Source organism: Lates calcarifer, unplaced genomic scaffold (assembly GCF_001640805.2).
Source record: "Lates calcarifer isolate ASB-BC8 unplaced genomic scaffold, TLL_Latcal_v3 _unitig_5016_quiver_1318, whole genome shotgun sequence".
In the NCBI taxonomy this organism is placed as follows: Eukaryota; Metazoa; Chordata; class Actinopteri; family Centropomidae; genus Lates; species Lates calcarifer.
In genome coordinates, this window is record NW_026117237.1 from 1 (window position 1) to 23,434 (window position 23,434).

The 23,434-nt window shown below is 41.5% G+C and overlaps 4 long non-coding RNA genes across 8 annotated transcripts; all 4 read left to right on the plus strand.

Moving 5' to 3' along the window:
• Positions 1–1,364: 1,364 nt before the first annotated feature.
• LOC127140823 (uncharacterized) lies at positions 1,365–2,734 on the plus strand. Its single transcript, XR_007811308.1, has 4 exons — positions 1,365–1,403; positions 1,552–1,596; positions 2,288–2,380; positions 2,505–2,734. It is a non-coding gene; the product is annotated as an uncharacterized LOC127140823 (long non-coding RNA).
• Positions 2,735–6,901: 4,167 nt separating this feature from the next.
• Positions 6,902–15,961, plus strand: LOC108873322 (uncharacterized). 4 transcript variants are annotated; one of them, XR_007811303.1, is made up of 4 exons: positions 6,902–6,950; positions 7,080–7,157; positions 7,293–7,550; positions 15,608–15,961. It is a non-coding gene; the product is annotated as an uncharacterized LOC108873322 (long non-coding RNA). The 4 variants fall into 4 exon arrangements; XR_007811302.1 differs by lacking the exon at positions 7,293–7,550 and adding an exon at positions 15,184–15,441; XR_007811304.1 differs by lacking the exons at positions 7,080–7,157; positions 7,293–7,550 and adding exons at positions 14,971–15,048; positions 15,184–15,441.
• Positions 8,083–10,960, plus strand: LOC127140822 (uncharacterized). Of its 2 annotated transcripts, XR_007811306.1 has the most exons (6): positions 8,083–9,064; positions 9,166–9,284; positions 9,434–9,478; positions 10,171–10,263; positions 10,388–10,713; positions 10,749–10,960. It is a non-coding gene; the product is annotated as an uncharacterized LOC127140822 (long non-coding RNA). The 2 variants fall into 2 exon arrangements; XR_007811305.1 differs by having other exon boundaries at positions 10,171–10,713.
• A 47-nt stretch (positions 15,962–16,008) lies between the features above and the next one.
• LOC108873323 (uncharacterized) lies at positions 16,009–18,568 on the plus strand. Its single transcript, XR_007811307.1, has 5 exons — positions 16,009–16,956; positions 17,058–17,176; positions 17,326–17,370; positions 18,065–18,157; positions 18,282–18,568. It is a non-coding gene; the product is annotated as an uncharacterized LOC108873323 (long non-coding RNA).
• Positions 18,569–23,434: the final 4,866 nt, after the last annotated feature.

Sequence of the window (23,434 nt, forward strand, 5' to 3'; positions counted from 1 at the left end):
CAGGGTGTCTATGGAGCTGTCGTAAGTCGAGGTCCATATCTCAGTTTAGCCCATTTTAAGGCTTTACTTAAGGCTGCTGGTTGAAAGGTTATCACCTGTGCTAAAAGAGATGCTAATAAGGCATCATAATGGTCAGCCAGGATTATTAAATTATTGTTCAGCCATTGATCTGTGTTTATTTTAACCCTTTCCAGAGTTGCCGGATTAGGAACTGCTGTTTAAAGAAGTGAGTCAGTTGATTTGCTTTCTTCATCATACCCATTAGGGCTGTGTTTGCTGTGTAGCCCTAGCAATAATCTCGGAGTGGTGAATGGCCTGTAACATCTTCAAATATACTTTTGTTAGGTCTAGATCCTGAGGGTCATTTGGAGAAGCCGAGGCAGTTTCCCTAGGGGCTGGCTTGAGTAGATTTTGTTCCGCAGTCCCACACTTACCCGGGCTATTTGGTTGAGCCAGCACTTCAAATCTGTTACTCAGGGGTAAGGACATGGTGCTGTGCTGCTAAGAGATCCGTAGTGAAAAGCAGAGGGTTTGTTAAACAGATGATAGTATAAAAAATAAAATTAGGTAATCAGTCAGTTAAAATGAAACAATAATTAAATTAATGATTAAATTTCATTTAAACAGATCTGGTTAAATAAAAACCAAATTAAATGAGCATAAGAGATACTTAAAAGAGGATACTAAAAAAGGGGGGAACAAAAGGATTAAAAGAGAAAGGGGTAGGGAAGATAAGAGAGGAGACAACAGCACACTAGGTTAGCTTAAAATACTTAGCAAGCACTTACAGTGCAGTAGAAAACAATAAGGCTCCGTGATAATCCTGTATTACCAAAACAGGGGGACACGTGTGTAAAAAAAATCAGGATTCAAAAATATCCTTGCAGGGCAATCATAAATAGAAAATAAAAGATATAAAATAAATAAATAATAAAAAGTCCTTCAGGGTGGGGAATCCATCCAAACAGGGATGAGTTTTGTTTAAAATAGTTGAGGTTTGTGTCGATGCTTGGATTAGCTGGGAGAGTTGTGTAGAGTCTTCAAACGTGATGTTGTATAATCTTCTGTGTGCGCACACTCTTTTTCCTGTAGGTTAGTAGACAACACTCACCCATTTGCTGATCCAGGCCTGAGACCAGATCCAGTAGGCCTCAAGCCTCAGTCCTCTGGTTAGACCCTGTTTGTGTATGTACCCACCAAAACTAAAAAAAACAATAAAACATTAGAAAAAATGAAACAAAACCTGCACTATAAAAGCTTAAAAAAGTATTTTCTCTTTTTTTAGTGAGAAAACCTGTCTGAAGTTAGTCTCTCTCAGAGGATTAAAGGAAAGAAGGTCCCAACGTTTCGCCTGGAAGGCTTCTCAGGGGAGCAAGAAGAGAGTGAAGGATCCAGGCCTCTATGTAAGTAATCTTGGGGCAGTACCTGGTAGGTGATTGGTCCTGCAGGGGACCCTTTCTCAGGGGGTGTTATTTAAATTTATGCCCCTCCTTTTAAAGGTACAACTGGATTTAAAACAATTGATATTCTTTTTTTTTCCTTTTATAATAGATTCATATAGATCAAGTCCATGAGGGTGGATCCTAGAAATAAAAGGTAAGATAATAAGAGATTGAAAGGAGGTGGGGCAATAAAAGAAAAAGAAAAAGAAGAGAGAAAAAAAAAATTTACAAAAGGGGGTGTTTCTATATATACTATCATCTGTAAGCGAAAAGTGATTACTCCATTGGAGCCTTAGGTTATTCATTTATCTGTTAAAATTGATCAAACAAAGACAAGGCTCTGGCAAGGTTAGGTTAGGGGAAGGGGACACCACTAGATGTCACTAATGCACTGGCAACATGTATTATTTTGATCTTTGTCTATTTTATCTTTATATATGTATATATACATACACACATATATACAATGTTTTTTATATATATTTTTTTATAGGTTCCATATTGGCATATTGGGGCTCTTCCTCCTGAAAACCGGGAGGGGGGGGGATTTATAGCTTTACTAGTTAGAGTTGGGTCCTCCAACATAGTAATAGGATTAGGTCCAAGGTCAGGTTAGGGTTGGGGCAGGGTCCAGGGTCAGGTTAGGGTTAGGGCAGGGGCGGGGGTCAGGTTAGGGTTAGGGCAAGGTCGAGGTCAGGTTAGGTTAGGGGAAGGGGACACCACTAGATGTCTCTGATGCGCTGGCAACATGTATTATACTGATCTTTATTTCTATTTTATCTGTATATGTGTATATATACATACACACATATATACAATGTTTTTTTTTATATATTTTTTTATAGGTTCCATATTGGCTCATGGAGAAAAAGCAGATTGATAAATGGTCCGGAGCTGGTTCAGTGAGAGGAGAGTACAAGTTTTGAAAGGATATGAAGGTAAGTAAAGGGAGGGGACAAGGAGGGGTGAGGAAAACACAGCCTATTAGGACAGGGAGTATTATTTGTGAAAATGTTGAATTTTTATATATCCCTGATATTTTTTTTTCAATCACATCAATAGGTTGTGTTAGGGATCCTCAACTCTGGAGATCCTGTTGGACCTGGATTGGGGGCTCTTCCTCCTGAAAACCGGGAGGGGGGGGGTTTATAGCTTTACTAGTTAGAGTTGGGTCCTCCAACATAGTAATAGGATTAGGTCAAGGTCAGGTTAGGGTTGGGGCAGGGTCAAGGGTCAAGGGTCAGGTTAGTGTTAGGGCAGGGTCGAGGGTCAGGTTAGGGTTAGGGCAGGGTCCAGGGGTCAGGTTAGGGTTAGGGCAGGGGCGGGGGTCAGGTTAGGGTTGGGGCAGGGTCGAAGTCAGGTTAGGGTTGGGGCAGGGTCGAGGTCAGGTTAGGGTTGGGGCAGGGTCGAAGTCAGGTTAGGGTTGGGGCAGGGTCGAGGTCAGGTTAGGGTTAGGGCCTCAGTACAAGTTGAATGGTTAGGTTTTAGGGATCAGGTCATGTATAGGGTCAGAGTAGGAGTCAGGCGGTTAGGTTGAAGGTCAGGGTCTGTGTAAAAGTATTAAAATCAAAATAGGTTCCAGGGTCTGTTCCAAGTGCAGGTTTTTAAAAAAAAAAAAGGGGGGGGGGCGGGTCTGGAGGAAGGGAAGACTCCAGATCACGATGAAGACTGCCAAGTTCTGAAATAACCAGTGGAATATTTCCAGGCATGATCCCCCCTAAAAAAAAGTGAGGTGGGATATCCAACTGCTGGGGGAGTAAATCCATAAGTAGAAAGGGTAAGCATCCAATAAAGAGCTGTAATCTAAGTATCATGCAATAAAAATCATGCAATAAAAAAATGTAAAATAAGTGCTGTACATAGGAAACGCTATACACAGGTAAGTGCTATATACAGGTAAGTGCTGTACATAAAAGAGTGCTAAACATGCATCTCCACACAATAAAATATAATAAGATATATACATCATGCTGAATAAAACATAACACATAAAATCATTTTTAATTTAAAACAATGTTTGTTTAGCAAAAAAGAGAGCGTAATTAGATGCATACCCTTCCATGTTGTTAGAAATGTGTTTATATTTGTATATATGTATGTGTTTTCCAGTTATCTAGGGGAATCCCTGCCATGGGAGAATTATTTGGCTGCTATGGGGGATTCCTCGGCTTCGCCGTAGACCCCGTGGACGAAATTAATGATTGGTGGATGATATGGAATATAAGGAAACAGGAAAAAAGAGAGGGTGAGTGGGAAAGGAAAAACACTCAAACAACCGAGCATGCATTGAACGCAACACACAATTTTTAGTAGTTGCCGTAAAAGGGAAACTGGGGGCAAGAAATCGAAATTCATGCATAATATTAGTATCCAAAAGCATGCTCAATTATTATGACAGAAATATAAGTTATTTCTATTGTTTATATTGATTTGTTACTAAATTAGTAAAATATTTATTTTATTTATATAAATACAATTTATATGCATTCGTGTGCATATAACTATACACACACAAACACCTAAATACATGCATTCACATCCAACCACCAGATGATTATAAGTGCTATTTATTCCGGGGTCTCATGTAAACCGGGTATTCACATTCTAGCAGAGATATTGTTAATTGACCTTAATAGACCAATCGTGCTTTGTTAGAAAATTAAAGGCGGTCATAAAGGACACGGAAAGGGAAGAAGAAGAAGAAGAGGACGAGCCCACAATACACAAGTAGGATTTTAATTGTATTTTTCATTAAAGCCCAGTGGATCGATCGTTTTTATTTTTTGTATCCATTGTCGTTCAATTCGACGTCTCTGTTGTTTGGACCAGGTCTGTTTGCTATCCAGGATTCTATATTTCAAAAATTCCAGGCCAACTTGGATGAAATGCCTATGTAGGATCGATGTACCCTAACCTCCCCGTATACGGTACAGATGTTGTGAGATTCTGGTTTTGGCTGTTTTTTCTGTTTCCCCAATATAAAGTTTATTACAGTGTGTACATTCGATCATATAGATCAAGTTGGTGGTTTGTGGAGTACATCTGAATGTTACTGTAGCTCCCTGCCCTGAATGGCTATTTACTATATACGGTGAGTATCTGAGTAACCACGTGTCTGTGCTGTTGTTTTTGGAATGATCAAATCGTGTGTGAACCAGTATGTCTGATAGGTTTTTATTTCTTTTATAGGCTGTAATCGGGCGGAAATTATTCAAGGGGTCGATTAATTCCTGTGCCCGGTGGAAATTGGCCTTTAAGCCTGAAATTAAACCTGAAAGGTCCTGGGAATATGTTAACACCAACGGGACAAGTGCGAGACTACTCTTATCTGTTTTATAATCTTTTTTATTTTTGAATGAGTTTCTGACCTCCGATCTAATTGACGGCTGGAATAACCTCTGGGTCTAAGGGCTGTGAACAGAGTCGAGGTAGCCTCATCTATGTCCTGCTGGTAAGTGCATATCCTATGGAATCTTATTAATTGTGATTTGATGATCCCTTTAAATGTGTGTCTGGGGTGGTAACTGCTCTTGTGTAGAAGGGTGTGGCGGTCGGTCTCTTTGAAGTGTACTTTGGTGGCCAGCTGTTTCGAGTGGGCAGTGTGATTATGGAAGAAGATCCGCGTGTCCAGGAATTCAATCTCCTGTGTTTGTAAGTTTTGTTTTAACTTTATTTTCGGGTGGTGGGAATTTAGGACTGCTAAAAATTCATGGAATGAATTTAGGGATTCACTCCAAAGGTCAAAGATGTCGTCCAGATAGCGGAAATATAATAACGGGAGTGTGTGGCATTTTTTGAATGCCGTTTCCTCCCAGTCGGCTAAATAGATGTCGGCATATGAGGGGGCATATTTTCTACCCATAGCGCATCCACAGACTTGCAGATAATGTTTATTATTAAATTGGAAATCATTCCTGGTCAATGTGATCTCCAAAAGTTGGAGAATGACATTATCGGGGCGATCGGGGTCCGGCATTTTGCGTAACGCTTTTGCCACCGCCTGTAGCCCTAAAGTCGTGTCAATGTTTGTGTATAAGGAATCTATATCGATTGAAAATAAAAGTGTACCTATCGGTACTGTTAAATTTTGCAATTTCTTTACAAATTCATAAGTGTCCTTAATGTAACTTGGATGGATTTGCGCTAATGGGTTTATGTAATGATCGATGAACTCTGCTATACGATATGATTCCGAGCCACAGTCACTTACAATGGGTCTACCTGCAGGCACCTGGAACGGGACTGTCCAGGTATCTGGTGGTTTATGGATTTTAGGAAGTAGATAAAATAGTCTGGAACGCGGATTATCTGGGCCAAGGAGGTAGGTCATCTGTTTAGCCTTAATATATTTATCTTCATATAATTTTGTAATTATTTTCCTAATCAAATGCTGTGTTTCTGCCTGCAGAGGTTGTTCCAGGGGGACATAATAGGTTGTGTTGTTGAGCTGTCTTTCTGCTTCCAGGAGATAATTAAATCTATCCTGTAAGACTATTTGTCCTCCCTTGTCTGCAGGTTTTATGATTATATCCTGTCTTTTGCTGAGTGCAGAGAGTGCCTTTCTTTGAATCCCTGTAATGTTTAATTTTGCCCTGTAGGAGGCTCTAAAACGGGAGAGGCATTCCTCATCCTTCCGGATTAGTTCTTGGATGGGCTCCGCCAGAGATTCAAAGGCAGGTTCCCAGGTGGAATTAGTTGTAAATGGAATGTGTGGGAATTCTGTGTTATAGTGGAAATGATCCAAGATTTTTAATCTTCTATGGTAAGTGTGTAGATCACTGCGCAGTTGGTCAGGATCTGGTGGTCTGGGTGTTGGAATAAATGTGAGTCCCCTCTTTAAAATCTCCCTTTCTAGGTAGTTTAGTTTAAAGGAAGAGCAGAGGTTGGTGATGTTTGAGTTTTGGGGAGTTGCTGTAGTGCACTGCTCCCCACTCACATGTTTAATTGATCCACCCAGTGTTCAGCTATTTTCTCGGCCGTCTCCTTAGTCCAGTGTACTGGATCTCTTGGCTCAGTCTTGAAGTGGAGTGGACTGATCTCTGACAGGTAAGTGCATTTCTTTTCTATATAGCTATTCAGGTGTGTTATTAGGTCCTTTTGCTGTTTCTCCAGTCTGTTGCTGATGTTAATAATTGGTATATAGATCAGGGCATTGGGAAATGTTTCCTTTGCTATTTTCAATAGTGCATTAAGTTGTTTTATAATTGTAAGTGGCTGTTGCCGTCTTAGGCAGTTATTCAAACCCACTGACAAAACTGCTGTTTTTACTGTTTTGGTAGGGGGAAGTTTTTTCAAAATCTCCCCTATGTGATGGAATTGTGCTCCAGGGAAGCTGTCCATCTGGATTTCTTCACTGGCAAATTGTGGCACTCGAGCTAGATTTGAATCTCCTATTATTATAATAGCTTTTCTAGGTGTGAGGTGCCAATTCCTAATTTTATGCTCCTGTTCTCTGGTGGACCGTGGGTTCACAGTCAGAGGTCACCGCGGCCCCAGAGTGCAGACGAGGTGAGGTGCTCTTACAACAGGATTCAGATTGTGCACGTTTTCGTGCATTTTTGCTTTCTGAAAAATTTGCCATCATCACATCCTGGTTATTTAGGTTTGGTTTTTGAGCTTGTTCACCCATGTCTGTAGGAGGCCGCAGCTGCTCCGGCTGCTTAGACCGTGGTTCTGGAGCTGGAGGGGGAGAGGAGGAGACAGTGATTTGAGAAGGTAAAGGACTGGAGGAAACAGCATCTGAACCTGCTACTGCTACTGCTACATTGCTATAGTGTGTGATGGGGAGTTTAGTGACTGTGACCCTAGCATGTTTTTGGATGCTAATTCTCTCTTTCTCCTCTATTTTAGGGGATTGTGGCTGGGACAGCGTTAGGGGGTCCTCAAAGGTCTGCAGGGGGGCCCCCCTGTGTTTCATGCCACAGCCCTCCAGAAGAGTGGATGACGCTGTCGATACAGGAGGTATCTGCAAAGGAGAAGCGATATTCATTCTTGCAGTGTGTGGATGAGCCGGTGTGGGTTCCACCGGTTCCTGTGGTTTGGCAAGCGGGGAACTCAGAGGCCGGCTGTCCCTGTCTGGATCTAGAGTTGGTGATTTAATGTTGTCAGGTAAGTTTTCAAACGATATTGTAATGGCGGTAGGTAAATCGTGTACCTGGGCAGTCGCTGTGATATTATTTGATTTGGACTGCTCCTGTGTAGGGCTATGGGCCTTATTATGTTTGTGCATTTTAATATGTGTTAATTTGTTCCTGTGGCTTGGTCTCTGTTCCAGGTGTGTCTTGAGAGGCTGGGGAAGGGATGGCTGGTGCATTGGGGATAGTTTGGCCTGTGCCGCCTGTTCTGGAGTGGGGAGAGGTGGAAAATCCTGTAGAGAGGGTTCCACACTCTCCGGGCCCACCTGTGGTTGCCCTTGGAGCACCATGGTTCTCAGGGTGTCTATGGAGCTGTCGGTAAGTCGAGGTCCATATCTCAGTTTAGCCCATTTTAAGGCTTTACTTAAGGCTGCTGGTTGAAAGGTTATCACCTGTGCTAAAAGAGATGCTAATAAGGCATCATAATGGTCAGCCAGGATTATTAAATTATTGTTCAGCCATTGATCTGTGTTTATTTTAACCCTTTCCAGAGTTGCCGGATTAGGAACTGCTGGTTTAAAGAAGTGAGTCAGTTGATTTGCTTTCTTCATCATACCCATTAGGGCTGTGTTTTGCTGTGTAGCCCTAGCAATAATCTCGGAGTGGTGAATGGCCTGTAACATCTTCAAATATACTTTTGTTAGGTCTAGATCCTGAGGGTCATTTGGAGAAGCCGAGGCAGTTTCCCTAGGGGCTGGCTTGAGTAGATTTTGTTCCGCAGTCCCACACTTACCCGGGCTATTTGGTTGAGCCAGCACTTCAAATCTGTTACTCAGGGGTAAGGACATGGTGGCTGTGCTGCTAAGAGATCCGTAGTGAAAAGCAGAGGGTTTGTTAAACAGATGATAGTATAAAAAATAAAATTAGGTAATCAGTCAGTTAAAATGAAACAATAATTAAATTAATGATTAAATTTCATTTAAACAGATCTGGTTAAATAAAAACCAAATTAAATGAGCATAAGAGATACTTAAAAGAGGATACTAAAACAAGGGGGGAACAAAAGGATTAAAAGAGAAAGGGGTAGGGAAGATAAGAGAGGAGACAACAGCACACTAGGTTAGCTTAAAATACTTAGCAAGCACTTACAGTGCAGTAGAAAACAATAAGGCTCCGTGATAATCCTGTATTACCAAAACAGGGGGACACGTGTGTAAAAAAAATCAGGATTCAAAAATATCCTTGCAGGGCAATCATAAATAGAAAATAAAAGATATAAAATAAATAAATAATAAAAAGTCCTTCAGGGTGGGGAATCCATCCAAACAGGGGATGAGTTTTGTTTAAAATAGTTGAGGTTTGTGTCGATGCTTGGATTAGCTGGGGAGAGTTGTGTAGAGTCTTCAAACGTGATGTTGTATAATCTTCTGTGTGCGCACACTCTTTTTCCTGTAGGTTAGTAGACAACACTCACCCATTTGCTGATCCAGGCCTGAGACCAGATCCAGTAGGCCTCAAGCCTCAGTCCTCTGGTTAGACCCTGTTTGTGTATGTACCCACCAAAACTAGTAATAAAACAATAAAACATTAGAAAAAATGAAACAAAACCTGCACTATAAAAGCTTAAAAAAGTATTTTCTCTTTTTTAGTGAGAAAACCTGTCTGAAGTTAGTCTCTCTCAGAGGATTAAAGGAAAGAAGGTCCCAACGTTTCGCCTGGAAGGCTTCTTCAGGGGAGCAAGAAGAGAGTGAAGGATCCAGGCCTCTATGTAAGTAATCTTGGGGGCAGTACCTGGTAGGTGATTGGTCCTGCAGGGGACCCTTTCTCAGGGGGTGTTATTTAAATTTATGCCCCTCCTTTTAAAGGTACAACTGGATTTAAAACAATTGATATTCTTTTTTTTTCCTTTTATAATAGATTCATATAGATCAAGTCCATGAGGGTGGATCCTAGAAATAAAAGGTAAGATAATAAGAGATTGAAAGGAGGTGGGGCAATAAAAGAAAAAGAAAAAGAAGAGAGAAAAAAAAAATTTACAAAAGGGGGTGTTTCTATATATACTATCATCTGTAAGCGAAAAGTGATTACTCCATTGGAGCCTTAGGTTATTCATTTATCTGTTAAAATTGATCAAACAAAGACAAGGCTCTGGCAAGGTTAGGTTAGGGGAAGGGGACACCACTAGATGTCACTAATGCACTGGCAACATGTATTATTTTGATCTTTGTCTATTTTATCTTTATATATGTATATATACATACACACATATATACAATGTTTTTTTATATATATTTTTTTATAGGTTCCATATTGGCATATTGGGGGCTCTTCCTCCTGAAAACCGGGAGGGGGGGGGATTTATAGCTTTACTAGTTAGAGTTGGGTCCTCCAACATAGTAATAGGATTAGGTCAAGGTCAGGTTAGGGTTGGGGCAGGGTCCAGGGTCAGGTTAGGGTTAGGGCAGGGGCGGGGGTCAGGTTAGGGTTAGGGCAAGGTCGAGGTCAGGTTAGGTTAGGGGAAGGGGACACCACTAGATGTCTCTGATGCGCTGGCAACATGTATTATACTGATCTTTATTTCTATTTTATCTGTATATGTGTATATATACATACACACATATATACAATGTTTTTTTTATATATTTTTTTTATAGGTTCCATATTGGCTCATGGAGAAAAAGCAGATTGATAAATGGTCCGGAGCTGGTTCAGTGAGAGGAGAGTACAAGTTTTGAAAGGATATGAAGGTAAGTAAAGGGAGGGGACAAGGAGGGGTGAGGAAAACACAGCCTATTAGGACAGGGAGTATTATTTGTGAAAATGTTGAATTTTTATATATCCCTGATATTTTTTTTTCAATCACATCAATAGGTTGTGTTAGGGATCCTCAACTCTGGAGATCCTGTTGGACCTGGATTGGGGGCTCTTCCTCCTGAAAACCGGGAGGGGGGGGGTTTATAGCTTTACTAGTTAGAGTTGGGTCCTCCAACATAGTAATAGGATTAGGTCAAGGTCAGGTTAGGGTTGGGGCAGGGTCAAGGGTCAAGGGTCAGGTTAGTGTTAGGGCAGGGTCGAGGGTCAGGTTAGGGTTAGGGCAGGGTCCAGGGTCAGGTTAGGGTTAGGGCAGGGGCGGGGGTCAGGTTAGGGTTAGGGCAGGGGCGGGGGTCAGGTTAGGGTTGGGGCAGGGTCGAAGTCAGGTTAGGGTTGGGGCAGGGTCGAGGGTCGAAGTCAGGTTAGGGTTGGGGCAGGGTCGAGGTCAGGTTAGGGTTAGGGCCTCAGTACAAGTTGAATGGTTAGGTTTTAGGGATCAGGTCATGTATAGGGTCAGAGTAGGAGTCAGGCGGTTAGGTTGAAGGTCAGGGTCTGTGTAAAAGTATTAAAATCAAAATAGGTTCCAGGGTCTGTTCCAAGTGCAGGTTTTTAAAAAAAAAAAGGGGGGGGGGGGGCGGGTCTGGAGGAAGGGAAGACTCCAGATCACGATGAAGACTGCCAAGTTCTGAAATAACCAGTGGAATATTTCCAGGCATGATCCCCCCTAAAAAAAAGTGAGGTGGGATATCCAACTGCTGGGGGAGTAAATCCATAAGTAGAAAGGGTAAGCATCCAATAAAGAGCTGTAATCTAAGTATCATGCAATAAAAATCATGCAATAAAAAAATGTAAAATAAGTGCTGTACATAGGAAACGCTATACACAGGTAAGTGCTATATACAGGTAAGTGCTGTACATAAAAGAGTGCTAAACATGCATCTCCACACAATAAAATATAATAAGATATATACATCATGCTGAATAAAACATAACACATAAAATCATTTTTAATTTAAAACAATGTTTGTTTAGCAAAAAAGAGAGCGTAATTAGATGCATACCCTTCCATGTTGTTAGAAATGTGTTTATATTTGTATATATGTATGTGTTTTCCAGTTATCTAGGGGAATCCCTGCCATGGGAGAATTATTTGGCTGCTATGGGGGATTCCTCGGCTTCGCCGTAGACCCCGTGGACGAAATTAATGATTGGTGGATGATATGGAATATAAGGAAACAGGAAAAAAGAGAGGGTGAGTGGGAAAGGAAAAACACTCAAACAACCGAGCATGCATTGAACGCAACACACAATTTTTAGTAGTTGCCGTAAAAGGGAAACTGGGGGCAAGAAATCGAAATTCATGCATAATATTAGTATCCAAAAGCATGCTCAATTATTATGACAGAAATATAAGTTATTTCTATTGTTTATATTGATTTGTTACTAAATTAGTAAAATATTTATTTTATTTATATAAATACAATTTATATGCATTCGTGTGCATATAACTATACACACACAAACACCTAAATACATGCATTCACATCCAACCACCAGATGATTATAAGTGCTATTTATTCCGGGGTCTCATGTAAACCGGGTATTCACATTCTAGCAGAGATATTGTTAATTGACCTTAATAGACCAATCGTGCTTTGTTAGAAAATTAAAGGCGGTCATAAAGGACACGGAAAGGGAAGAAGAAGAAGAAGAGGACGAGCCCACAATACACAAGTAGGATTTTAATTGTATTTTTCATTAAAGCCCAGTGGATCGATCGTTTTTATTTTTTGTATCCATTGTCGTTCAATTCGACGTCTCTGTTGTTTGGACCAGGTCTGTTTGCTATCCAGGATTCTATATTTCAAAAATTCCAGGCCAACTTGGATGAAATGCCTATGTAGGATCGATGTACCCTAACCTCCCCGTATACGGTACAGATGTTGTGAGATTCTGGTTTTGGCTGTTTTTTCTGTTTCCCCAATATAAAGTTTATTACAGTGTGTACATTCGATCATATAGATCAAGTTGGTGGTTTGTGGAGTACATCTGAATGTTACTGTAGCTCCCTGCCCTGAATGGCTATTTACTATATACGGTGAGTATCTGAGTAACCACGTGTCTGTGCTGTTGTTTTTGGAATGATCAAATCGTGTGTGAACCAGTATGTCTGATAGGTTTTTATTTCTTTTATAGGCTGTAATCGGGCGGAAATTATTCAAGGGGTCGATTAATTCCTGTGCCCGGTGGAAATTGGCCTTTAAGCCTGAAATTAAACCTGAAAGGTCCTGGGAATATGTTAACACCAACGGGACAAGTGCGAGACTACTCTTATCTGTTTTATAATCTTTTTTATTTTTGAATGAGTTTCTGACCTCCGATCTAATTGACGGCTGGAATAACCTCTGGGTCTAAGGGCTGTGAACAGAGTCGAGGTAGCCTCATCTATGTCCTGCTGGTAAGTGCATATCCTATGGAATCTTATTAATTGTGATTTGATGATCCCTTTAAATGTGTGTCTGGGGTGGTAACTGCTCTTGTGTAGAAGGGTGTGGCGGTCGGTCTCTTTGAAGTGTACTTTGGTGGCCAGCTGTTTCGAGTGGGCAGTGTGATTATGGAAGAAGATCCGCGTGTCCAGGAATTCAATCTCCTGTGTTTGTAAGTTTTGTTTTAACTTTATTTTCGGGTGGTGGGAATTTAGGACTGCTAAAAATTCATGGAATGAATTTAGGGATTCACTCCAAAGGTCAAAGATGTCGTCCAGATAGCGGAAATATAATAACGGGAGTGTGTGGCATTTTTTGAATGCCGTTTCCTCCCAGTCGGCTAAATAGATGTCGGCATATGAGGGGGCATATTTTCTACCCATAGCGCATCCACAGACTTGCAGATAATGTTTATTATTAAATTGGAAATCATTCCTGGTCAATGTGATCTCCAAAAGTTGGAGAATGACATTATCGGGGCGATCGGGGTCCGGCATTTTGCGTAACGCTTTTGCCACCGCCTGTAGCCCTAAAGTCGTGTCAATGTTTGTGTATAAGGAATCTATATCGATTGAAAATAAAAGTGTACCTATCGGTACTGTTAAATTTTGCAATTTCTTTACAAATTCATAAGTGTCCTTAATGTAACTTGGATGGATTTGCGCTAATGGGTTTATGTAATGATCGATGAACTCTGCTATACGATATGATTCCGAGCCACAGTCACTTACAATGGGTCTACCTGCAGGCACCTGGAACGGGACTGTCCAGGTATCTGGTGGTTTATGGATTTTAGGAAGTAGATAAAATAGTCTGGAACGCGGATTATCTGGGCCAAGGAGGTAGGTCATCTGTTTAGCCTTAATATATTTATCTTCATATAATTTTGTAATTATTTTCCTAATCAAATGCTGTGTTTCTGCCTGCAGAGGTTGTTCCAGGGGGACATAATAGGTTGTGTTGTTGAGCTGTCTTTCTGCTTCCAGGAGATAATTAAATCTATCCTGTAAGACTATTTGTCCTCCCTTGTCTGCAGGTTTTATGATTATATCCTGTCTTTTGCTGAGTGCAGAGAGTGCCTTTCTTTGAATCCCTGTAATGTTTAATTTTGCCCTGTAGGAGGCTCTAAAACGGGAGAGGCATTCCTCATCCTTCCGGATTAGTTCTTGGATGGGCTCCGCCAGAGATTCAAAGGCAGGTTCCCAGGTGGAATTAGTTGTAAATGGAATGTGTGGGAATTCTGTGTTATAGTGGAAATGATCCAAGATTTTTAATCTTCTATGGTAAGTGTGTAGATCACTGCGCAGTTGGTCAGGATCTGGTGGTCTGGGTGTTGGAATAAATGTGAGTCCCCTCTTTAAAATCTCCCTTTCTAGGTAGTTTAGTTTAAAGGAAGAGCAGAGGTTGGTGATGTTTGAGTTTTGGGGAGTTGCTGTAGTGCACTGCTCCCCACTCACATGTTTAATTGATCCACCCAGTGTTCAGCTATTTTCTCGGCCGTCTCCTTAGTCCAGTGTACTGGATCTCTTGGCTCAGTCTTGAAGTGGAGTGGACTGATCTCTGACAGGTAAGTGCATTTCTTTTCTATATAGCTATTCAGGTGTGTTATTAGGTCCTTTTGCTGTTTCTCCAGTCTGTTGCTGATGTTAATAATTGGTATATAGATCAGGGCATTGGGAAATGTTTCCTTTGCTATTTTCAATAGTGCATTAAGTTGTTTTATAATTGTAAGTGGCTGTTGCCGTCTTAGGCAGTTATTCAAACCCACTGACAAAACTGCTGTTTTTACTGTTTTGGTAGGGGGAAGTTTTTTCAAAATCTCCCCTATGTGATGGAATTGTGCTCCAGGGAAGCTGTCCATCTGGATTTCTTCACTGGCAAATTGTGGCACTCGAGCTAGATTTGAATCTCCTATTATTATAATAGCTTTTCTAGGTGTGAGGTGCCAATTCCTAATTTTATGCTCTGTTCTCTGGTGGACCGTGGGTTCACAGTCAGAGGTCACCGCGGCCCCAGAGTGCAGACGAGGTGAGGTGCTCTTACAACAGGATTCAGATTGTGCACGTTTTCGTGCATTTTTGCTTTCTGAAAAATTTGCCATCATCACATCCTGGTTATTTAGGTTTGGTTTTTGAGCTTGTTCACCCATGTCTGTAGGAGGCCGCAGCTGCTCCGGCTGCTTAGACCGTGGTTCTGGAGCTGGAGGGGGAGAGGAGGAGACAGTGATTTGAGAAGGTAAAGGACTGGAGGAAACAGCATCTGAACCTGCTACTGCTACTGCTACATTGCTATAGTGTGTGATGGGGAGTTTAGTGACTGTGACCCTAGCATGTTTTTGGATGCTAATTCTCTCTTTCTCCTCTATTTTAGGGGATTGTGGCTGGGACAGCGTTAGGGGGTCCTCAAAGGTCTGCAGGGGGGCCCCCCTGTGTTTCATGCCACAGCCCTCCAGAAGAGTGGATGACGCTGTCGATACAGGAGGTATCTGCAAAGGAGAAGCGATATTCATTCTTGCAGTGTGTGGATGAGCCGGTGTGGGTTCCACCGGTTCCTGTGGTTTGGCAAGCGGGGAACTCAGAGGCCGGCTGTCCCTGTCTGGATCTAGAGTTGGTGATTTAATGTTGTCAGGTAAGTTTTCAAACGATATTGTAATGGCGGTAGGTAAATCGTGTACCTGGGCAGTCGCTGTGATATTATTTGATTTGGACTGCTCCTGTGTAGGGCTATGGGCCTTATTATGTTTGTGCATTTTAATATGTGTTAATTTGTTCCTGTGGCTTGGTCTCTGTTCCAGGTGTGTCTTGAGAGGCTGGGGAAGGGATGGCTGGTGCATTGGGGATAGTTTGGCCTGTGCCGCCTGATCTGGAGTGGGGAGAGGTGGAAAATCCTGTAGAGAGGGTTCCACACTCTCCGGGCCCACCTGTGGTTGCCCTTGGAGCACCATGGTTCTCAGGGTGTCTATGGAGCTGTCGGTAAGTCGAGGTCCATATCTCAGTTTAGCCCATTTTAAGGCTTTACTTAAGGCTGCTGGTTGAAAGGTTATCACCTGTGCTAAAAGAGATGCTAATAAGGCATCATAATGGTCAGCCAGGATTATTAAATTATTGTTCAGCCATTGATCTGTGTTTATTTTAACCCTTTCCAGAGTTGCCGGATTAGGAACTGCTGGTTTAAATGAAGTGAGTCAGTTGATTTGCTTTCTTCATCATACCCATTAGGGCTGTGTTTTGCTGTGTAGCCCTAGCAATAATCTCGGAGTGGTGAATGGCCTGTAACATCTTCAAATATACTTTTGTTAGGTCTAGATCCTGAGGGTCATTTGGAGAAGCCGAGGCAGTTTCCCTAGGGGCTGGCTTGAGTAGATTTTGTTCCGCAGTCCCACACTTACCCGGGCTATTTGGTTGAGCCAGCACTTCAAATCTGTTACTCAGGGGTAAGGACATGGTGGCTGTGCTGCTAAGAGATCCGTAGTGAAAAGCAGAGGGTTTGTTAAACAGATGATAGTATAAAAAATAAAATTAGGTAATCAGTCAGTTAAAATGAAACAATAATTAAATTAATGATTAAATTTCATTTAAACAGATCTGGTTAAATAAAAACCAAATTAAATGAGCATAAGAGATACTTAAAAGAGGATACTAAAACAAGGGGGGAACAAAAGGATTAAAAGAGAAAGGGGTAGGGAAGATAAGAGAGGAGACAACAGCACACTAGGTTAGCTTAAAATACTTAGCAAGCACTTACAGTGCAGTAGAAAACAATAAGGCTCCGTGATAATCCTGTATTACCAAAACAGGGGGACACGTGTGTAAAAAAAATCAGGATTCAAAAATATCCTTGCAGGGCAATCATAAATAGAAAATAAAAGATATAAAATAAATAAATAATAAAAAGTCCTTCAGGGTGGGGAATCCATCCAAACAGGGGATGAGTTTTGTTTAAAATAGTTGAGGTTTGTGTCGATGCTTGGATTAGCTGGGGAGAGTTGTGTAGAGTCTTCAAACGTGATGTTGTATAATCTTCTGTGTGCGCACACTCTTTTTCCTGTAGGTTAGTAGACAACACTCACCCATTTGCTGATCCAGGCCTGAGACCAGATCCAGTAGGCCTCAAGCCTCAGTCCTCTGGTTAGACCCTGTTTGTGTATGTACCCACCAAAACTAGTAATAAAACAATAAAACATTAGAAAAAATGAAACAAAACCTGCACTATAAAAGCTTAAAAAAGTATTTTCTCTTTTTTAGTGAGAAAACCTGTCTGAAGTTAGTCTCTCTCAGAGGATTAAAGGAAAGAAGGTCCCAACGTTTCGCCTGGAAGGCTTCTTCAGGGGAGCAAGAAGAGAGTGAAGGATCCAGGCCTCTATGTAAGTAATCTTGGGGGCAGTACCTGGTAGGTGATTGGTCCTGCAGGGGACCCTTTCTCAGGGGGTGTTATTTAAATTTATGCCCCTCCTTTTAAAGGTACAACTGGATTTAAAACAATTGATATTCTTTTTTTTTCCTTTTATAATAGATTCATATAGATCAAGTCCATGAGGGTGGATCCTAGAAATAAAAGGTAAGATAATAAGAGATTGAAAGGAGGTGGGGCAATAAAAGAAAAAGAAAAAGAAGAGAGAAAAAAAAAATTTACAAAAGGGGGTGTTTCTATATATACTATCATCTGTAAGCGAAAAGTGATTACTCCATTGGAGCCTTAGGTTATTCATTTATCTGTTAAAATTGATCAAACAAAGACAAGGCTCTGGCAAGGTTAGGTTAGGGGAAGGGGACACCACTAGATGTCACTAATGCACTGGCAACATGTATTATTTTGATCTTTGTCTATTTTATCTTTATATATGTATATATACATACACACATATATACAATGTTTTTTTATATATATTTTTTTATAGGTTCCATATTGGCATATTGGGGGCTCTTCCTCCTGAAAACCGGGAGGGGGGGGGGGATTTATAGCTTTACTAGTTAGAGTTGGGTCCTCCAACATAGTAATAGGATTAGGTCAAGGTCAGGTTAGGGTTGGGGCAGGGTCCAGGGTCAGGTTAGGGTTAGGGCAGGGGCGGGGGTCAGGTTAGGGTTAGGGCAAGGTCGAGGTCAGGTTAGGTTAGGGGAAGGGGACACCACTAGATGTCTCTGATGCGCTGGCAACATGTATTATACTGATCTTTATTTCTATTTTATCTGTATATGTGTATATATACATACACACATATATACAATGTTTTTTTTATATATTTTTTTTATAGGTTCCATATTGGCTCATGGAGAAAAAGCAGATTGATAAATGGTCCGGAGCTGGTTCAGTGAGAGGAGAGTACAAGTTTTGAAAGGATATGAAGGTAAGTAAAGGGAGGGGACAAGGAGGGGTGAGGAAAACACAGCCTATTAGGACAGGGAGTATTATTTGTGAAAATGTTGAATTTTTATATATCCCTGATATTTTTTTTTCAATCACATCAATAGGTTGTGTTAGGGATCCTCAACTCTGGAGATCCTGTTGGACCTGGATTGGGGGCTCTTCCTCCTGAAAACCGGGAGGGGGGGGGTTTATAGCTTTACTAGTTAGAGTTGGGTCCTCCAACATAGTAATAGGATTAGGTCAAGGTCAGGTTAGGGTTGGGGCAGGGTCAAGGGTCAAGGGTCAGGTTAGTGTTAGGGCAGGGTCGAGGGTCAGGTTAGGGTTAGGGCAGGGTCCAGGGTCAGGTTAGGGTTAGGGCAGGGGCGGGGGTCAGGTTAGGGTTAGGGCAGGGGCGGGGTCAGGTAGGGTTGGGGCAGGGTCGAAGTCAGGTTAGGGTTGGGGCAGGGTCGAGGTCAGGTTAGGGTTGGGGCAGGGTCGAAGTCAGGTTAGGGTTGGGGCAGGGTCGAGGTCAGGTTAGGGTTAGGGCCTCAGTACAAGTTGAATGGTTAGGTTTTAGGGATCAGGTCATGTATAGGGTCAGAGTAGGAGTCAGGCGGTTAGGTTGAAGGTCAGGGTCTGTGTAAAAGTATTAAAATCAAAATAGGTTCCAGGGTCTGTTCCAAGTGCAGGTTTTTAAAAAAAAAAAGGGGGGGGGGCGGGTCTGGAGGAAGGGAAGACTCCAGATCACGATGAAGACTGCCAAGTTCTGAAATAACCAGTGGAATATTTCCAGGCATGATCCCCCTAAAAAAAAGTGAGGTGGGATATCCAACTGCTGGGGGAGTAAATCCATAAGTAGAAAGGGTAAGCATCCAATAAAGAGCTGTAATCTAAGTATCATGCAATAAAAATCATGCAATAAAAAAAATGTAAAATAAGTGCTGTACATAGGAAACGCTATACACAGGTAAGTGCTATATACAGGTAAGTGCTGTACATAAAAGAGTGCTAAACATGCATCTCCACACAATAAAATATAATAAGATATATACATCATGCTGAATAAAACATAACACATAAAATCATTTTTAATTTAAAACAATGTTTGTTTAGCAAAAAAGAGAGCGTAATTAGATGCATACCCTTCCATGTTGTTAGAAATGTGTTTATATTTGTATATATGTATGTGTTTTCCAGTTATCTAGGGGAATCCCTGCCATGGGAGAATTATTTGGCTGCTATGGGGGATTCCTCGGCTTCGCCGTAGACCCCGTGGACGAAATTAATGATTGGTGGATGATATGGAATATAAGGAAACAGGAAAAAAGAGAGGGTGAGTGGGAAAGGAAAAACACTCAAACAACCGAGCATGCATTGAACGCAACACACAATTTTTAGTAGTTGCCGTAAAAGGGAAACTGGGGGCAAGAAATCGAAATTCATGCATAATATTAGTATCCAAAAGCATGCTCAATTATTATGACAGAAATATAAGTTATTTCTATTGTTTATATTGATTTGTTACTAAATTAGTAAAATATTTATTTTATTTATATAAATACAATTTATATGCATTCGTGTGCATATAACTATACACACACAAACACCTAAATACATGCATTCACATCCAACCACCAGATGATTATAAGTGCTATTTATTCCGGGGTCTCATGTAAACCGGGTATTCACATTCTAGCAGAGATATTGTTAATTGACCTTAATAGACCAATCGTGCTTTGTTAGAAAATTAAAGGCGGTCATAAAGGACACGGAAAGGGAAGAAGAAGAAGAAGAGGACGAGCCCACAATACACAAGTAGGATTTTAATTGTATTTTTCATTAAAGCCCAGTGGATCGATCGTTTTTATTTTTTGTATCCATTGTCGTTCAATTCGACGTCTCTGTTGTTTGGACCAGGTCTGTTTGCTATCCAGGATTCTATATTTCAAAAATTCCAGGCCAACTTGGATGAAATGCCTATGTAGGATCGATGTACCCTAACCTCCCCGTATACGGTACAGATGTTGTGAGATTCTGGTTTTGGCTGTTTTTTCTGTTTCCCCAATATAAAGTTTATTACAGTGTGTACATTCGATCATATAGATCAAGTTGGTGGTTTGTGGAGTACATCTGAATGTTACTGTAGCTCCCTGCCCTGAATGGCTATTTACTATATACGGTGAGTATCTGAGTAACCACGTGTCTGTGCTGTTGTTTTTGGAATGATCAAATCGTGTGTGAACCAGTATGTCTGATAGGTTTTTATTTCTTTTATAGGCTGTAATCGGGCGGAAATTATTCAAGGGGTCGATTAATTCCTGTGCCCGGTGGAAATTGGCCTTTAAGCCTGAAATTAAACCTGAAAGGTCCTGGGAATATGTTAACACCAACGGGACAAGTGCGAGACTACTCTTATCTGTTTTATAATCTTTTTTATTTTTGAATGAGTTTCTGACCTCCGATCTAATTGACGGCTGGAATAACCTCTGGGTCTAAGGGCTGTGAACAGAGTCGAGGTAGCCTCATCTATGTCCTGCTGGTAAGTGCATATCCTATGGAATCTTATTAATTGTGATTTGATGATCCCTTTAAATGTGTGTCTGGGGTGGTAACTGCTCTTGTGTAGAAGGGTGTGGCGGTCGGTCTCTTTGAAGTGTACTTTGGTGGCCAGCTGTTTCGAGTGGGCAGTGTGATTATGGAAGAAGATCCGCGTGTCCAGGAATTCAATCTCCTGTGTTTGTAAGTTTTGTTTTAACTTTATTTTCGGGTGGTGGGAATTTAGGACTGCTAAAAATTCATGGAATGAATTTAGGGATTCACTCCAAAGGTCAAAGATGTCGTCCAGATAGCGGAAATATAATAACGGGAGTGTGTGGCATTTTTTGAATGCCGTTTCCTCCCAGTCGGCTAAATAGATGTCGGCATATGAGGGGGCATATTTTCTACCCATAGCGCATCCACAGACTTGCAGATAATGTTTATTATTAAATTGGAAATCATTCCTGGTCAATGTGATCTCCAAAAGTTGGAGAATGACATTATCGGGGCGATCGGGGTCCGGCATTTTGCGTAACGCTTTTGCCACCGCCTGTAGCCCTAAAGTCGTGTCAATGTTTGTGTATAAGGAATCTATATCGATTGAAAATAAAAGTGTACCTATCGGTACTGTTAAATTTTGCAATTTCTTTACAAATTCATAAGTGTCCTTAATGTAACTTGGATGGATTTGCGCTAATGGGTTTATGTAATGATCGATGAACTCTGCTATACGATATGATTCCGAGCCACAGTCACTTACAATGGGTCTACCTGCAGGCACCTGGAACGGGACTGTCCAGGTATCTGGTGGTTTATGGATTTTAGGAAGTAGATAAAATAGTCTGGAACGCGGATTATCTGGGCCAAGGAGGTAGGTCATCTGTTTAGCCTTAATATATTTATCTTCATATAATTTTGTAATTATTTTCCTAATCAAATGCTGTGTTTCTGCCTGCAGAGGTTGTTCCAGGGGGACATAATAGGTTGTGTTGTTGAGCTGTCTTTCTGCTTCCAGGAGATAATTAAATCTATCCTGTAAGACTATTTGTCCTCCCTTGTCTGCAGGTTTTATGATTATATCCTGTCTTTTGCTGAGTGCAGAGAGTGCCTTTCTTTGAATCCCTGTAATGTTTAATTTTGCCCTGTAGGAGGCTCTAAAACGGGAGAGGCATTCCTCATCCTTCCGGATTAGTTCTTGGATGGGCTCCGCCAGAGATTCAAAGGCAGGTTCCCAGGTGGAATTAGTTGTAAATGGAATGTGTGGGAATTCTGTGTTATAGTGGAAATGATCCAAGATTTTTAATCTTCTATGGTAAGTGTGTAGATCACTGCGCAGTTGGTCAGGATCTGGTGGTCTGGGTGTTGGAATAAATGTGAGTCCCCTCTTTAAAATCTCCCTTTCTAGGTAGTTTAGTTTAAAGGAAGAGCAGAGGTTGGTGATGTTTGAGTTTTGGGGAGTTGCTGTAGTGCACTGCTCCCCACTCACATGTTTAATTGATCCACCCAGTGTTCAGCTATTTTCTCGGCCGTCTCCTTAGTCCAGTGTACTGGATCTCTTGGCTCAGTCTTGAAGTGGAGTGGACTGATCTCTGACAGGTAAGTGCATTTCTTTTCTATATAGCTATTCAGGTGTGTTATTAGGTCCTTTTGCTGTTTCTCCAGTCTGTTGCTGATGTTAATAATTGGTATATAGATCAGGGCATTGGGAAATGTTTTCCTTTGCTATTTTCAATAGTGCATTAAGTTGTTTTATAATTGTAAGTGGCTGTTGCCGTCTTAGGCAGTTATTCAAACCCACTGACAAAACTGCTGTTTTTACTGTTTTGGTAGGGGGAAGTTTTTTTCAAAATCTCCCCTATGTGATGGAATTGTGCTCCAGGGAAGCTGTCCATCTGGATTTCTTCACTGGCAAATTGTGGCACTCGAGCTAGATTTGAATCTCCTATTATTATAATAGCTTTTCTAGGTGTGAGGTGCCAATTCCTAATTTTATGCTCTGTTCTCTGGTGGGACCGTGGGTTCACAGTCAGAGGTCACCGCGGCCCCAGAGTGCAGACGAGGTGAGGTGCTCTTACAACAGGATTCAGATTGTGCACGTTTTCGTGCATTTTTGCTTTCTGAAAAATTTGCCATCATCACATCCTGGTTTATTAGGTTTGGTTTTTGAGCTTGTTCACCCCATGTCTGTAGGAGGCCGCAGCTGCTCCGGCTGCTTAGACCGTGGTTCTGGAGCTGGAGGGGGAGAGAGAGACAGTGATTTGAGAAGGTAAAGGACTGGAGGAAACAGCATCTGAACCTGCTACTGCTACTGCTACATTGCTATAGTGTGTGATGGGGAGTTTAGTGACTGTGACCTAGCATGTTTTTGGATGCTAATTCTCTCTTCTCCTCTATTTTAGGGGATTGTGGCTGGGACAGCGTTAGGGGGTCCTCAAAGGTCTGCAGGGGGCCCCCCTGTGTTTCATGCCACAGCCCTCCAGAAGAGTGGATGACGCTGTCGATACAGGAGGTATCTGCAAAGGAGAAGCGATATTCATTCTTGCAGTGTGTGGATGAGCCGGTGTGGGTTCCACCGGTTCCTGTGGTTTGGCAAGCGGGGAACTCAGAGGCCGGCTGTCCCTGTCTGGATCTAGAGTTGGTGATTTAATGTTGTCAGGTAAGTTTTCAAACGATATTGTAATGGCGGTAGGTAAATCGTGTACCTGGGCAGTCGCTGTGATATTATTTGATTTGGACTGCT